Below are 16,200 nucleotides of genomic sequence, written 5' to 3' on the forward strand. Positions count from 1 at the left end.
ATGGATCTACCCATGGCAATACATTTTTGACTCCCGGATCACAGAATTATGAACATGAGATTACTTGTATTAAAAGGTAACTTCAAATCTCAGAGATACAGAAGAGTCTGGGAATATAAGCTGATGATGACCTTTGAAACACTCAGTGCAGGAATGAATGTGTCGCATTGATTTATGTCTTTTTACATCAATTAAGGAATTTGCTCCTCAGACCGTGTGGGGTCACCATAACATAGAACCAGACCCCAATCAGAGGACCATAAAACATTCACACTCCTTATCTATGAACTGTTCCAATATTTATGGACATAAACATTTTAGCACTCTCACATAATGGTAGTTCTTCTTCACGTCACCGGTCTTATCTATGGCATTTTTTCTGTGCTGTGTTGTGCATAAACATGCGTTTTTTCAGAATTTGTATTAGTCTCACCTGATGAAGAGACCTGTGTAGTCTCGAAAGCTTGCAATTTGTTACCATCTCTTCAGTTAGCTATTAAGGCTACGTGCACACGTTCAGGATTTTTTGCGTTTTTTTCGACCGTTTAAAAAAAAAAAAAAAAAAAAGCATACAAAAGAACCCCATAATTTTTAATGCACTCTGCAATTTTTGTGCATAAGCATTGCGGTAAAAAACGCAGCATGTTCATTAATTTTGCAGATTTTTTGCGTTTTTGCCGCTATTTATTGCATTGGGAAGCTCCGGAAAAAAATGTGAAAAAAAACGCATGCAGATTTCCTGCAGAAAAAGTTTTGTTAAGGAAAATTCTGAACGCTTTCCTTAACATGTGCACATAGCCTAAAAGGTATCAACCACTGAGGACTCTCAATTCTAAATATTTTTTAGGTAAATACTGTAATTTTGCTGGTGGTGGACAGATTCAGCAAAATGTCATTTTATTAAGCTACCCGCTTTAACTAACGCCAAAATCTTGGCTCAAATTTTCATCAGTTAGATTGTAAAATTACATGGGATCCACACCGATATTGTTTCTGACCGTGGGGTGCAGTTTATTTTCACATTTTGGAGGGCGTTCTGCTCTCGTTTGGGGATCCACCTGTTGTTCTCTATAGCATTTCATCTGCAGTCTAAAGTGCATATTAAACGGGTTAACCAGAATCTTGAGAGTTATCTTAGGTGTTTTGTGCCTGAGATTCAGGAGGATTGGGTAACCTACTTACCTATAGCTGAATTTGTGGGAAATAATCCTTGTCATGAGTCTACTGGTAGATAGGATAGGAAACATTCTTCTGAATACCTGGAGAACGATTTTCATCATCAATTATGTCTGTGTGGCAAGGAGTTCCTCAAGGAATATTAATATAAAGCTTCCCACTTGGAAAATAGGCCTCAGGTCATCGGTCCTACTAAAATTGTGACCGTCGTCAATCCCGTAGCATTCCTCTTTGCTTTGCCGCCCACTTTTAGGATCCATAATGTGTTTAATCGATGTCTACTCAAAAAATATGTTGTGTCCACTGTACCATTTCCACTACTGCCATCTCCAGTCATTGCGGAGGGAATTTTGGAATTGTAAATGGCCAAAATAGTTGATTTTCGCTTAGTTCGTTGGTCGCTTCAGTATCTGGTACACTGGAAGGGATATGGTCCTGAAGTGAGGATGTGGGTACATGCAGCCCGGTTTATCCGGTCTTTCACATGGCATGCCCTGATAAACCTGGTTCTGAGGATCCAGTGGCCCCTTGTAGGAGGGGTACTGTCACGGGTATACCGCGACAGAGGACCCAGAACACCGCAGTGTCCGATTTCTCCTACATCTGCACGGATTAGAAGCACTTCACCTTCATATTAAAAGTTGAAAATTTCTTTTAGCAGTGCAGGGGTTAATCTGCTCAGTTGAAAGCTCCAAGAAGCTTAGCTCTCAGCTGTGCACTGTTAGCCACTCCCATCTGCTATATTTTCTGGGCCCTGGCTAGCACTCATTGTCAGAGTAGCTTATGCTGCATGGCTTGAAGATGTTGGTGGTTTATAAGAGAAGGCGTTTGGTGGATTTATCTGTGACTGTTGCTAGGTTTTGAGTGTGTTATAATTCCCTTTCTTCTCCTACTTTGGTTTTACCCCATCTTCCACTCCCTGTTTACCGCTGTTGTTCATGTGAGTATATTTGCATGATTGGTATTTTCCTTCTTTTCTGTTCGTATTATCTTGTTAGTCTGGCTAGTGTATTACAGTACACTACTACTCCCCTCTTCCCTGTGTGTGGGGGAAGGGTACAGACTGAGTGTGGATTCAGGAGCTAAGCCAAGGTACGTGGCCCTGGCATCTTCACGATCAGATCTAATCCGGGGAACAGGGTGAGCTACTGCAGCCCTAGCATTAGGGTCAGGGAAGGTGCCCCTGGTACCAGGTCATCCGACAACAGAGTCACGACACCAACTCTGCCAATAAAAACTGCTTGCTTATGGATAGTTTTAGTATTACATCCAATATGGCTGCCATAGCAGCATCCAAAGGAGTTAACATCCAACTTTGGGGTCTGTAATGGCTCCAATATCAGCCATTGCTCTTGTGTGTGTTAGTGACTTTCTCATACTTCTAGTCCTTCCGCAAATGCATTACCTCTGTAATAAAAGCCATGACTGAATAGATGAATTTCCAAATTATTACCCATAATCCCCGGCTTTGTGATTAACGGGACAGAAGATTGGTTTGTCTTCACAAGTAATTTTTTATTTTTTTGTGTGCAAAATTGCAAATTTAATCGTTGGTGACAGGGTCAAGTTCTGTTCCAATCAGTCTGTTCTGCAAAAGAGTCTGCGATGGTAAGAAAATACTCAATTACCTGGAGGCATCAGAAAAATCTTTCCTCCTCAAAATGAAATATCGAAACACAGCCATAGTTGGTGGATATCACCGTCAATTTAATTAAAAAAAAAATACAAAGAGATGAAAAAAAAATAGAGATTTAAAAGATAAAATATATAATGAAAAACAAAAGAAAATGAAGCAGAATTTGACTGCAATGTCAAAGCGAAGCAAAAATTTCTTAATAGATGCTATAAAAAAAAATATATACCGTATTTCATATATATGTTTTTAACGTTGTACACCTTTCTACAGTGGAGACTGAATACTTGAATGTGACTCCCTGGCAGTGGCCGGCCATAAACACCTCTGATCCATCAATATTCTAAGAGCCAAAATAATCTGAGATTTTCAGAGCGGATCTGATTTTATTTCCATGCAGGGACTTGAGAGACTTAGCAGCTCGTGTAGAACATGTTTGAGAGTCCTGGTCTTCAGCCAAGTTTACACATATTCCAAATTTAACATTTTTTTTTAAATGTTCCATGACAATTTGGTACATTAATCCTGAGCGCAGCACAATGAAGCCTTTGAACGCCAACGCCATGCACTTGACGTGATCTATTTTTGCCCTGTAATTGTTCGGGAGTCTGTGCCACCTAGGATGTAACTGTGTGGAGTGCAGAGACGGCAGAGAACAGACCTGCAGCCGAACCTGACAACTCATTTCCAGCTTCGGAACGCCACAGGTTAATATACTTCAGAAAAGAAAAAGTTTTGAAAAACATCTGCCGGGATCTGGACACAGTCTTGTCACTTTTCATCACTCCTGTGGCCGGCCGGCTCATAGTAGTTCCAATAGTTTATATCACTAGTTATGGGGCACGACTCACAGACTGCAAAAGTGGCTGATCACCTGGGCAACAAACCACAAATAAAAAATAAAAAAATTCCTCCATTCTTGATAAATTAATTACAAATTGTGCCGACTGTCACAGACATAACAAGTAAACTCTTAAGGTCTTTGGTGGTCATGAACTGGGACAACTGCACATAGTAACATTGTACAGAAAAGTAAAAAAAAAAATTATGGAAAAATATGTGTTTAAAATTCTTTTTTTTTCCCCCTTTATTTTCAAAAGGGGCTTTGGGTTTTTAAAGTTCTCCTGGGTATTGCATCCAGAAAATAATAGGCATTTTCTAACTCTGCGCGGCTGTTTCGCCGCGGTCGTAGAAACTGGATCTGAAATTTATTAGGGTGTTATTCTCCTGAAATTGTTTTCCATAGAATCACGGAAAATGATTTATTTCCCCTGGACTGAGCTGATAAGAGATGGAAAATAAAAGAAAAATCCTATTTGTTTGAGAATGTAAACCCCTCCCCCCCCCAAAAAAAAAACATAAAAAATAAATTGTAAAGGATGAGAAAGACGTAAAGAACGTCCTGTTGTCCTATTATCAGATACCAGAAAAGACAGGGGAGCGGACAACCTTCAATCTGATAAATCGCATGTTTGATATCTGAAAGGAATTCCAATGAAAAGGGCATAAAAACTGCAATAAAAACTGAAAATTCCAGGACAAAAATAACAGAATCCATGTCGCTCAGACTTGAATTTTCTTAGTACTGATGAAATAGGGACAGGCTTTGTTCAAGAAAGTGAAAAAGTGTCGCCGCCTCCTCGTGAGAAAGGGAAGTGAGCTAAATCTAAGTGACTGTTGTCGGAATTGGTCGTCAGTGTCGCTACAAGCTTTACCGCTAGGGTCCCCTGTTCAGTGGTCGGAGGGAGCATAGCTTTCCCCCAATGTTTTGTGGGGGGGAAGTAAGTTCACATTATCCCTATTGCTGGCTGAGAAACTTTACGGCCGGCACTCACAGTCAGTGCGGGAAGCTGACGGCGAGGGACGTGACAGACATCGGAATGTGAGTATGTAGTGTTTTTTTTTTTTTTTTTACTTTTACAATGGTAACCAGGGTAAACATCGCGGCCCTGTGCTTAGTAACCCGATGTTTACCCTGGTTACCTGGGGACTCATCGCTGGATCGGCGTCACACACGCCGATCCAGAGATGACAGCGGGTGACCTGACAACAAAATAAAGTTCTGGCCTTCTAGCTCCGACCAGCGATGTTACAGCAGGATCCTGATCGCTGCTGCGTGTCAAACACAACAAGATCGCTATCCAAGACGCTGCAACGTCACGGATCGCTATCGTTATCGTTCAAAAGTTGCTCAGTGTGAAGGTACCTTAAAATTGCTGGGGGTCAGACTGCTGTTCTCCCCATTGATCAAAAGGAAAGAAAGAGTTTTGAGTAGGTCCAACTTCCGCTCCCATTCTTGTGATAAGAGGGGATCTGCTAGACACCCATCATGTGGACAGGTGACAAATGGATATACGTCACCCTCTATTACATAATACACCGCCTCCAATGTCCAACACTTGTCAGTTACTGTCTCCTCCAACGTAATCATGAAAATAATAATAACTTTTTTTTTTCTAAATTGCATGTAAAAAACATACGGTCATAGTATTTTTACATAACCTTATAAACCAGCTAATAACTACTGATGCAGAACAGAACCGGATTTGTGCGGCTCCGTTTATAAAAACCCATAAATCTGCCCTCTCCTCGCTCCGCTACTTTACAGGGGAAAATAAATAGCGGACGTGGTCCTGGAGATTTCATTTTCTTTTGTTTGTTTAGTAAACGCAATGTAATGATGTGAATGAGAAATTAGGTCATCCGGCTCCAATGTTATATGTAGAGGCTTCTGCGATGGACTAAAGGGCTCACATTTGGGGTCACCAGGGCTCAGTTATGGGGGTTTGATCTGCCTTTTTACATTTGTTTTCAAATGTTTACAATCAACCGAGCAATAATCGCTTTCTACTATTTCCATGAATTGTTTGAGCATGGACATGGACCGTCCCAACCAGGCGTCACTGCTGCAGCCATCACCTGTCTAAACCAAGCAGAAAGCATAGACAAGCGAGGGACCCAAACAGTCCCGAACGGCATCATTAAGTGGTGAATGATTTGTTTTACTACTTTAAAACATAACTTTTTTCTTTTTAAATATGTCTCCCCCACCCCCTTGCCAAATAAATTGTCAAATTTGGCCAAGATAACCAAGACTGGTTCTGTTACGATAACTCGGGTCAGTAGACCACCGCATTTATCAATTCCCCATTCCATTGGACGGAAATTCTGCTAAGCCCCACACGTCTGATACAGCCTTACACTGTGCCACGGATTAAATGAGATTTTGGGTGGGGAAAAAAAAACCAACAATTTCATCTACATATTTTCTATACGGGGTGGGGATGAAGGAAACGGACGTGAGCTATTAATTAAATGGAAAATTTAAATTTTCTTGCCCCGTCTACAAAAGGAAAATAAAACTTTACAGAACCACCTGACCCTGTGAGCCGAAGCGGGATTTGGCAGCAAGAGTAAAAATAAATAAATAAAGTGAGATCGCAATCTTTGGAAATCTCCAACCATAACATCCTGCGCCAGAGAACACAATCATAGGGCTTCATTAGATTACACCCAGATATACAGGACAAAAGTGACCCAGTCACTAGATCCTGGGGCCATTATCTGGCCTCAAAGTTGGGGGAGGGGCCCTTTAAAACATAAGGCAAAAAATACACTCCCTCCTCGTCTGGGAATGTGGCAGGTCTGTGGCAGCCACGTCTTGTAGCAGGCACCAAGGACATGGAGATCCTCTGTGGCATTTCTGAACATCTCTCAGCGCCGATATTTCCAGAGAAAATATTTTTCTAAAGAATTTAGAGCATTAAATATTTTTACGCAACTTGTTATCACGGACGAGAAGAAAGGCCGCATTCATCGACAACCAGAAAGAGGCTGCAGGATGGAAAAAAATGTTTTATTCTATCCCAAAGGGACCAAATTGGCATATTGCACTCCCTACTGAAATACTCTGTGCTGCTGGAGCCCCTCTGATCATTATGGGCCTATCCCCAAGGTGCTGTGATATTCCAAAACTGCTGCAAAACACTATGATTTTGCACATCATCTCCTGAAATGCTCTGTGCTGCAGCGATCCTGCCTCTACCACTACCAGTCTGTGTCCGCCTCTTCTGCCCCGGTCATATACAGCCCTGTCCTACCTCGCATCATCAGGAGTGGCTCAGGTCACAGCAATGTATAACATAAGCACGCCCCTCTCCTGAAATGCTCTGTGCTGCTGGCGACTCATTTGTTACTAATACATGCAAACCTCATCATAAACATCATCACGAAAGGATTACATGCCTCCTCCAAAATGTACTGATAAATAAAACAGCCAAAGAAAGGCAGGAGTAGATCTCTACCATGTATTCGTGCCCTAAAGGGGGTCTGTCAGCCTAACTGACCCCATAAAACGACGCACCGCAACATACAGGTGAAGGGGAGAGCAGTGGAAATATATCTATGTGCACAGTCAATTAATCAGGTTTCATCCCTCCCAAGTGTCCAGGGGGCGGTCCTCGTGTGTGAAGAGTCCTGGACTTTGTGCTGAACACTGCTAACTCCGCCCACCTGCATGATGTCTGTACGGGTCTTTGGATTGGATGGTACAACTGGCACTCAGAGTGGATGGGGTTAGTGAGAGCCCAGTACAAAGCACATACGAGTACCGCTCGCCGAACACTTGTGGTCGTAACAGGAGATTACACGCAGAGGTATCACCTATGATCCTGACCAATGGCGGGGCTCTGTGCCAAGCGGCGGGATCAATCCTGCAGGGGAATCTACATTGCTGGGTGCTAGATGGGCCAACGTGTTACAGTACAGACCAAAAGTTTGGACACACCTTCCCATTTAAAGATTTTTCTGTATTTTCATGACTATGAAAATTGTACATTCACACTGAAGGCATCAAAACTATGAATTAACACATGTGGAATTATATTAACAAAAAAGTGTGAAACAACTGAAATTATGTCTTATATTCTAGGTTCTTCAAAGTAGCCACCTTTTGCTTTGATGACTGCTTTGCACACTCTTGGCATTCTCTTGATGAGCTTCAAGAGGTAGTCACCGGGAATGGTTTTCACTTCATAGGTGTGCCGTCAGGTTTAATAAGTGGGATTTCTTGCCTTATAAATCGGGTTGGGACCATCAGTTGTGTTGAGCAGAAGTCTGGTGGATACACAGCTGATAGTCCTACTAAATAGGCTGTTAGAATTTGTATTATGGCAAGAAAAAAGCAGCTAAGTAAAGAAAAACAAGTGGCCATCATTACTTTAAGAAATTAAGGTCAGTTAGTCCGAAAAATTGGGAAAATTTTGAAAGTGTCCCCAAGTGCAGGGGCAAAAACCATCAAGCGCTACAAAGAAACTGGCTCACATGAGGACCGCCCCAGGAAAGGAAGACCAAGAGTCACCTCTGCTTCTGAGGATAAGTTTAACTGAGTCACCAGCCTCAGAAATCGCAGGTTAACAGCAGCTCAGATTAGAGACCAGGTCAATGCCGCACAGAGTTCTAGCAGCAGACACATCTCTACAACAACTGTTAAGAGGAGACTTTGTGCAGCAGGCCGTCATGGTAAAATAGCTGCTAGAAAACCACTGCTAAGGACAGGCAACAAGCAGAAGAGACTTGTTTGGGCTAAAGAACACAAGGAATGGACATTAGACCAGTGGAAATCTGTGCTTTGGTCTAATGAGTCCAAATTTGAGATCTTTGGTTCCAACCACCGTGTCTTTGTGAGACGCAGAAAAGGTGATTGGATGGATTCTACATGCCTGGTTCCCACCGTAAAGCATGGAGGAGGTGTGATGGTGTGGGGGTGTCTTGCTGGTGACAGTGTTGGGGATTCATTCAAAATTGAAGGCATACTGAACCAGCATGGCTACCACAGCATCTTGCAGCGGCATGCTATTCCATCTGCTTTGCGTTTAGTTGGACCATCATTTACTTTTCAACAGGACAATGACCCCAAACACACCTCCAGGCTGTGTAAGGGCTATCTGACCAAGAAGGAGAGTGATGGGGCGCTACGCCAGATGACCTGGCCTCCACAGTCACCAGACCTGAACCCAATCGAGATGGTTTGGGGTGAGCTGGACCGCAGAGTGAAGGCAAAAGGGCCAACAAGTGCTAAGCATCTCTGGGAACTCCTTCAAGATTGTTGGAAGACCATTCCCGGTGACTACCTCTTGAAGCTCATCAAAAGAATGCCAAGAGTGTGCAAAGCAGTCATCAAAGCAAAAGGTGGCTACTTTGAAGAATATATGACATATTTTCAGTTGTTTCACACTTTGTCAATTTTGTATATAATTCCACATGTGTTAATTCATAGTTTTGATGCCTTTAGTGTGAATGTACAATTTTCATAGTCATGAAAATATACAAAAATCTTTAAATGAGAAGGTGTGTCTAAACTTTTGGTCTGTACTGTATATCAATCCATATCAAGACGGCACAAAAACACAAATATACACGGAAATATTACATTTCACAAGGGGAGATTCTGATCAGGATCATTGTGTAATAGCCTAAGAGTGAGGGGCTTCTCCATATCTCTGGAGACATGTGCAATATTAATTTCCCATGTGGTGGCGCTGCAGGAGAATCGCACACCTGCTGCTGGATTCCCCCATAGATCAGAGCTGATCACTGGAGCTTCAAGCAGTGGGAATAGATAACTACAAGAGATTGTTCAAAGTGGACAGCTCCTTTAAGAAAACTACAAACCTGTGTGGACACCAGTGGATTTTATGAAATACGTTAAAGCTTAGTACAACATATATGAGAGCACCCAGAGGCCAGAAACTGGTGCTTACTGTGATCAACAGTGTCCAGATACGGTGCTACTAGTGGTCATAAGATTTACAGAGACCCAATGCCCCAGAGGTCACACATGTAATAGACAGCAGGGCCCCAGAGGTCACACGAGTACTAGACAGCAGCGCCCTCAGAGGTCACACAAGTACTAGAAAGCAGCGCCCTCAGAGGTCACACGAGTATTAGAAAGCAGCGCCCCCACAGGTCACACGAGTATTAGAAAGCAGCGCCCCCAGAGGTCACACGAGTATTAGAAATCAGCGCCCCCAGAGGTCACACGAGTATTAGAAATCAGCGCCCCCAGAGGTCACACGAGTATTAGAAATCAGCGCCCCCAGAGGTCACACGAGTATTAGAAATCAGCGCCCCCAGAGGTCACACGAGTATTAGAAATCAGCGCCCCCAGAGGTCACACGAGTATTAGAAATCAGCGCCCCCAGAGGTCACACGAGTATTAGAAATCAGCGCCCCCAAAGGTCACACGAGTATTAGAAATCAGCACCCCCAGAGGTCACACAAGTATTAGAAATCAGCACCCCCAGAGGTCACACAAGTATTAGAAAGCAGCGCCCCCAGAGGTCACACGAGTATTAGAAATCAGCGCCCCCAGAGGTCACACGAGTATTAGAAAGCAGCGCCCCCAGAGGTCACACGAGTATTAGAAATCAGCACCCCCAGAGGTCACACAAGTATTAGAAAGCAGCGCCCCTAGTGGCCACATAATTTCTAAAAGCCAGTGTCCTAGTGGTGAGATGATAAAAAACAATTCCAATAAAGTAATTAAAAAAAAGGAATTTGTTTTTCCATCAAGTTTTCGGCTTCTTTTTAGAAAAAATGCCTTTGTAAGTTTAGTCTGAACAAATCTTAGTGATGAATCGCCCACAAGAAGATACATCAGAGGCGGAAAGATGTGAGCGAGTGACCGGGGTGAGGTGGCCGGATGTGGCACTTACCATATGGCAAGCGGCAATTACAAAATAAATGGAATCAGATCGATCTCTAATATAGGAGAAAGGAAGAAGAAATCATCAAAAAAACAAAAACAAAAAAAAAAAAACACCTTTGGGAAAAAAAACTCCCACAATTTGCTTAATTAAGTTATAACAGGAAACCGCGCTGAGGCCGAAGTGATTGACGGCAAATCAATGTAATCAAATAAACGGAGAGAAAATGGCAGATGGCGGCTCCAGAGCGCTCAGGCCTCCCGGAGGAGCAGGTGACAGCAGTGTCATTTGCATGGAGCAGTGCCAGAAACAAAAGCAAAATTCTGGAATTGAGTTAAAAAAAAACAAAACACAAATCAAATATTTTTTAACATTTTCATAAACTTTTCAAAAACTTGCACCTCAGCTACCCATTAGGGGGAAAAACACATCGATGTAGCACCGAGAGAGTTTCTACATGGAAATTACCAAATAAAATGCAGAAAAATACAAAACGACCCCAAAACCAAGCACCATCAAGTCAGTTCTCCAGAAACAATGAAATCCCATTATTCAGAACTATAATTACAGCCTCATTTATATAAAATTCATCATTGTTGTTAAGTTAAAAATTATTATTAAATTGTAAATAATTGGTAGAAAAAGGCAAAAAAACAAAAACCCACCACTCAAAGAAAATCTGACTTCATTCAAATGCAGCAAGCAGAGGATGAATCTACAAATCTCAAGTACTTTAAAGTGTCGCTTAAATGACGTTAAATTGAAACATCTAAATCAAATTTTAAAAAAAGAAAAAAAAATTTGAAAGAGAAAAAAAATTGCCAAATATATATATATATATATATATATATATATATATATATATATATATATATAAAAAACACTATCTACTGCATCCAGTATAAGCAATCAAATAAATTAAAATTTCACTCAATATGGCGGACATGAGTTGAATGAAATTGGAGATGTTCTGACAGCACTAGATTGAATTTTTTTTTAACAAAGCATTAAAAAAAATCCTAATAATTTTTTCAATATCAGAACCAGAACTGCATCCAGACAGCAGTCTACAATTACACTTTAACCATCAAACATAAAAAAAACAAATATTCAAAAATAAGTATACAGCAAAAAAAATGAGGCAAAATGAGGCCGATCGTCTCCCTCTGGCAAAAAATGAAATTTCAATAATGTAAAAAATGTTCCATTTGTGGGTGTTGCCCTGTGAGCAGACAAGCCTGGGTCGCCCTCTCACCAGCGAGGATGGCACCGTCCGCCGCCTTCGGCCACATCAGGGATGGGAGCATTTAGCTGCTCTTCATCTGGGCAGAAAGAATTGGAAATTTCATATTTCCATTCCCTGGCTAGGAAAAAAAAAAATACTGCACTGCACACACCTATCCTGAGCACGACACCCAAAAGGAGAACATTTTAGCCTCTAAAGAAATAAAATAAAAAAAAAAAAAAAACTATGGAGATTTTATGTAAAAGGTAAAAAAAAAAATTAAAAGATTTTGATTGCAGAAAAAAGAAGAATGCAGAAGGAATGTATTGTCCCCCACCCACAGGAAATAAGGACGCAACCCCCCCACCATTCCCAAGAAGAAGAAGAAGAAAAGACTAAAAAAAAAAAAAAATCTTTGCTGAAAATTAAAGTTTTAGTTTTTTTTTTCATAATTGGGAATAATTGTTTGTTTCCGCTGAATCTCTGCGTGTTCAGCGCTCCTCCTGCAGGTGGCGCTGCTTTAATGAAATAAATCAGAAAAAATATTGGAAAAAAATTGAGAAGAGAAATGTGAGGCCTGCGCCGGAGAGGAGGGGCGCCGCCGCCGGCGAGGGGTCGGCACTGCCCGGTCTGGGGGCCCGGCCTGGGGGGCTGCTCGCTCACACACTTATTAGCTACAGATCTAAACAAATTCAACTATTTTTTTTTGCAATATGATAAAATGGGAAAAGCAAAAATAAGGGGAGGGGGTGATTATTACTGGGGGCATTGTATCCCTGCAGGGACCCCCCAGCTCCCGCCTCCCTGCAGACCCTCTCACCACACAAATGCCCAGGACCCACTTGTATCCAGGGGTGGTGTACGGGGGGCACAGTGCAGCCCCCGCCTCCCTGCACAGCCGCCACCGGGGCCGCCTCTTACCTCGCTGCTGCAGGGCGGCTCTCCCGGCCGCTGGATGCGATCAGTCCCGGCTCCTGGCAGCCTCGGCCCGGGAGAGTTCAGCGGATCGGCTGTAGGGGGAGGAGCAGCGGCAGGGAGGGAGGAGAGAAGAGGAGGAGGAACAGCCGGGACTGAATGTCACCGACAGCACGGGAGGCTGCTGCACCGGGAGCCAGGGCTCAGCTACACACAGTGATGTCTGCTGGGGGTGATGTGCAGTGTGTGAGGTCATCTAGAGTGTGTGATGTCATCTAGTGTGTGATGTCATCTACACTGTGTGATGTCATCTAATGTGTGATGTGCAGTGTGTGATGTCATCTACTGTGTGAGGTCATCTAGTGTGTGATGTCATCTAATGTGTGATGTCTACTGGGGGTGATGTGCAGTATGTGAGGTCATATACAGGGTGTGATGTCATCTACAGTGTGTGATGTCATCTAGTGTGTGATGTCATCTACAGTATGTGATGTCATCTAATGTGTGATGTGCAGTGCCTGAGGTCATCTACAGTGTGTGAGGTTATCTACAGTGTGTGAGGTCATCTACAGTGTGTGAGGTCATGTGCAGTGTGTGATGTCATCTAATGTGTGATGTCATCTACAGTGTGTGATGTCTGCAGTGTGTGATGTGCAGTGGGTGATGTCATCTACAGTGTGTGATATCATAATGTGTGATGTCATCTAGTGTGTGATGTGCAGTGTGTGAGGTCATCTACAGTGTGTGATGTGCAGTGTGTGATGTCATCTAATGTGTGAGGTCATCTACATTGTGTGATGTGCAGTGTGTGATGTCATCTAATGTGTGAGGTCATCTACAGTGTGTGATGTGCAGTGTGTGAGGTCATCTACAGTGTGTGATGTCATCTAATGTGTGATGTCATCTACAGTGTGTGATGTGCAGTGTGTGATGTCATCTAATGTGTGTGATGTCATCTAATGTGTGATGTCATCTACAGTGTGTGATGTGCAGTGTGTGAGGTCATCTACAGTGTGTGATGTGCAGTGTGTGATGTGCAGTGGGTGATGTCATCTACAGTGTGTGATATCATAATGTGTGATGTCATCTACAGTGTGTGATGTGCAGTGTGTGAGGTCATCTACAGTGTGTGATGTGCAGTGTGTGAGGTCATCTACAGTGTGTGATGTGCAGTGTGTGATGTCTACAGTGTGTGATGTGCAGTGTGCGATGTCCTCTACAGTGTGTGATGTCATCTGCAGTGTGTGATGTGCAGTGTGTGATGTCATCTAGTGTGTGATGTGCAGTGTGTGATGTCATCTACAGTGTGTGATGTGCAGTGTGTGATGTCATCTACAGTGTGTGATGTGCAGTGTGTGATGTCATCTACAGTGTGTGATGTGCAGTGTGTGATGTCTACAGTGTGTGATGTGCAGTGGGTGATGTCATCTACAGTGTGTGATGTGCAGTGTGCGATGTCATCTACAGTGTGTGATGTGCAGTGTGCGATGTCCTCTACAGTGTGTGATGTCATCTGCAGTGTGTGATGTGCAGTGTGTGATGTCATCTAGTGTGTGATGTGCAGTGTGTGATGTCATCTACAGTGTGTGATGTCATCTACAGTGTGTGATGTCATCTACAGTGTGGGATGTGCAGTGTGTGATGCCATCTACAGTGTGTGATGTCATCTACAGTGTGGGATGTGCAGTGTGTGATATCTACAGTGTGTGATGTCATCTACAATGTCTGATGTGCAGTGTGTGATATCTACAGTGTGTGATGTATACTGTGTGATGTCATCTACAGTGTGTGATGTCATGTGCAGTGTGCGATGTCATCTACAGTGTGTGATGTATACTGTGTGATGTCATCTACAGTGTGTGATGTGCAGTGTGTGAGGTCATCAACACTCCCTGACAGAAATTATTTCGCTTATCCATGTTATGTAAATAAAAGCTGATAACCTGACACTAAATTCATCCATTGGTTGTATAAATTATTCTTTTGAAAGCTGAAACCCTCCGAAATGTGGTTTAGGTTAGGAAAATAAATTGGCATTAATGCAGAAATATTGATCAGTTAATGGACACAGAATAGTCAGATTTTGGCAAGACAAAAGTTTTGTCGCCTCGTCATATAATGCACCCAATCCTAGTTTACATCCTCACCTGTGCTCAGTAAATGATCGGTTAATTAGTGTGTGTGTATAAAAAGAAACCCAGCACCCCAGACCTTCACTTGAACTGCAACTTGAGCTCTGACATCATGCCAAAAATCCACCCTGCGACCAAAGCCTGGATTATCAAGAGGCTGAAGACCAGATCCACTGCAGAGGTGGCTGGCACCTTTAATGTGTCTCAGCGTCAAGTACAAAGAATTAAAAAAAGATTTGAAGTGATTGGAGGTGTGTTTGACAAGCCCAGGTCCGGCAGACCCCACAAGACTGAATATGAAGATCACTGCACACGAACATCTTGTACGTGTGCAGTGATCTTCATATTCAGTGACTTTGGAACTATTGGTTCCCTTCACTAGCACCGTCACCCTCACCTCAGTTGAGTGCTAGCCATCATAAGCTTTTAGACCCCACAAGACAGCTGCTCAGGAGGAACGTTTGTTGGGTAGAAAATCCAAAGCAAGCCCCTCTTCCACTGCAGCAGAGCTCCAACAGGCCTGGTCACCTCAAGTCCCTGTGTCAACTAGAACAGTTTGTAGGATTCTGTCTCGACATGGCCTCCATGGTCGAATCAGTGCCCAGAAGCCAGCACTAAACAAAAGATTGCAAAGTCCCACAGCCTGCTAAACAGATGGACGCTGGAAAAGTGGCAGAAGGTTGATTTCTCTGATGAATCTTCAGTAGAATTACACCACAGCCGCTGCAAATACTGCAGGAGACCTACTGGAGCCCATATGGATCCAAAATACACCCAGAAAACAGTTACATTTGGTGGTGGAAAGATCATGGTCTGGGATTACATTCAGTATGGGGGTGTATGAAACATTTGCAAGGTGGAAGGCAATATCAATAGCCTAAAATATCAAGAAGTATTAGCTACCTCTTATATTCCAAATCATAAAAGGGGTCACATTCTGCAGCAGGATGGTGCTCCATCTCATACATCCATCTCTACAACAAAGTTCCTCCAGGCAAAAAAGATCAAGGTGCTCAAGGACTGGCCAGCCCAGTCACCAGACATGAACATTGAGCATGTTTGGGGTAGGATGAAAGAGGAAGCTTGGAAGACAAAACCAAAGAATGCAGATGAACTCTGGGAGACATGGAAGACTGCATTCTTTGCTATTCCTGATGACTTCATTAATAAATTGCATGCATCATTGTTGAACTGCATGGACACAGTCCTTCAAGTTCATGGAAGTCACACAAAATATTAAATGTGAATATAATAGCACCACAACTTCATTCACCAATGTTATGCAACATATATTTGTAATTTAAGTTAATTATTTGTTTTAATATCACATTACTTTCTGTGGGCGACAAAACTTTTGTCTTGCCAAAATTGACCATTCTGTGTCCATTAACTGATCAATATTTCTGCATTGAT

The 16,200-nt window shown here is 42.7% G+C and overlaps 1 protein-coding gene across 7 annotated transcripts in view; it reads right to left on the reverse strand.

Annotated features, from left to right (window-relative positions):
• The window catches only part of ZNF618 (zinc finger protein 618), a 101,583-nt gene extending 88,808 nt beyond the window's left edge, over positions 1 to 12,775 (reverse strand). For 5 of the 7 annotated variants that reach the window (XM_069747804.1, XM_069747806.1, XM_069747805.1 and 2 more), the window contains exon 1: positions 12,662 to 12,764. The gene's annotated coding sequence lies outside the window, so the exon portion shown is untranslated. Of the gene's footprint in view, positions 1 to 12,661 lie in introns of all 7 variants that reach the window. The other 2 variants (XM_069747801.1, XM_069747808.1) reach the window with 2 other exon arrangements.
• Between the last annotated feature and the right edge of the window lie 3,425 nt (positions 12,776 to 16,200).

This window comes from Ranitomeya imitator, chromosome 2, assembly GCF_032444005.1.
Source record: "Ranitomeya imitator isolate aRanImi1 chromosome 2, aRanImi1.pri, whole genome shotgun sequence".
NCBI classification, from domain to species: domain Eukaryota; kingdom Metazoa; phylum Chordata; class Amphibia; order Anura; family Dendrobatidae; genus Ranitomeya; species Ranitomeya imitator.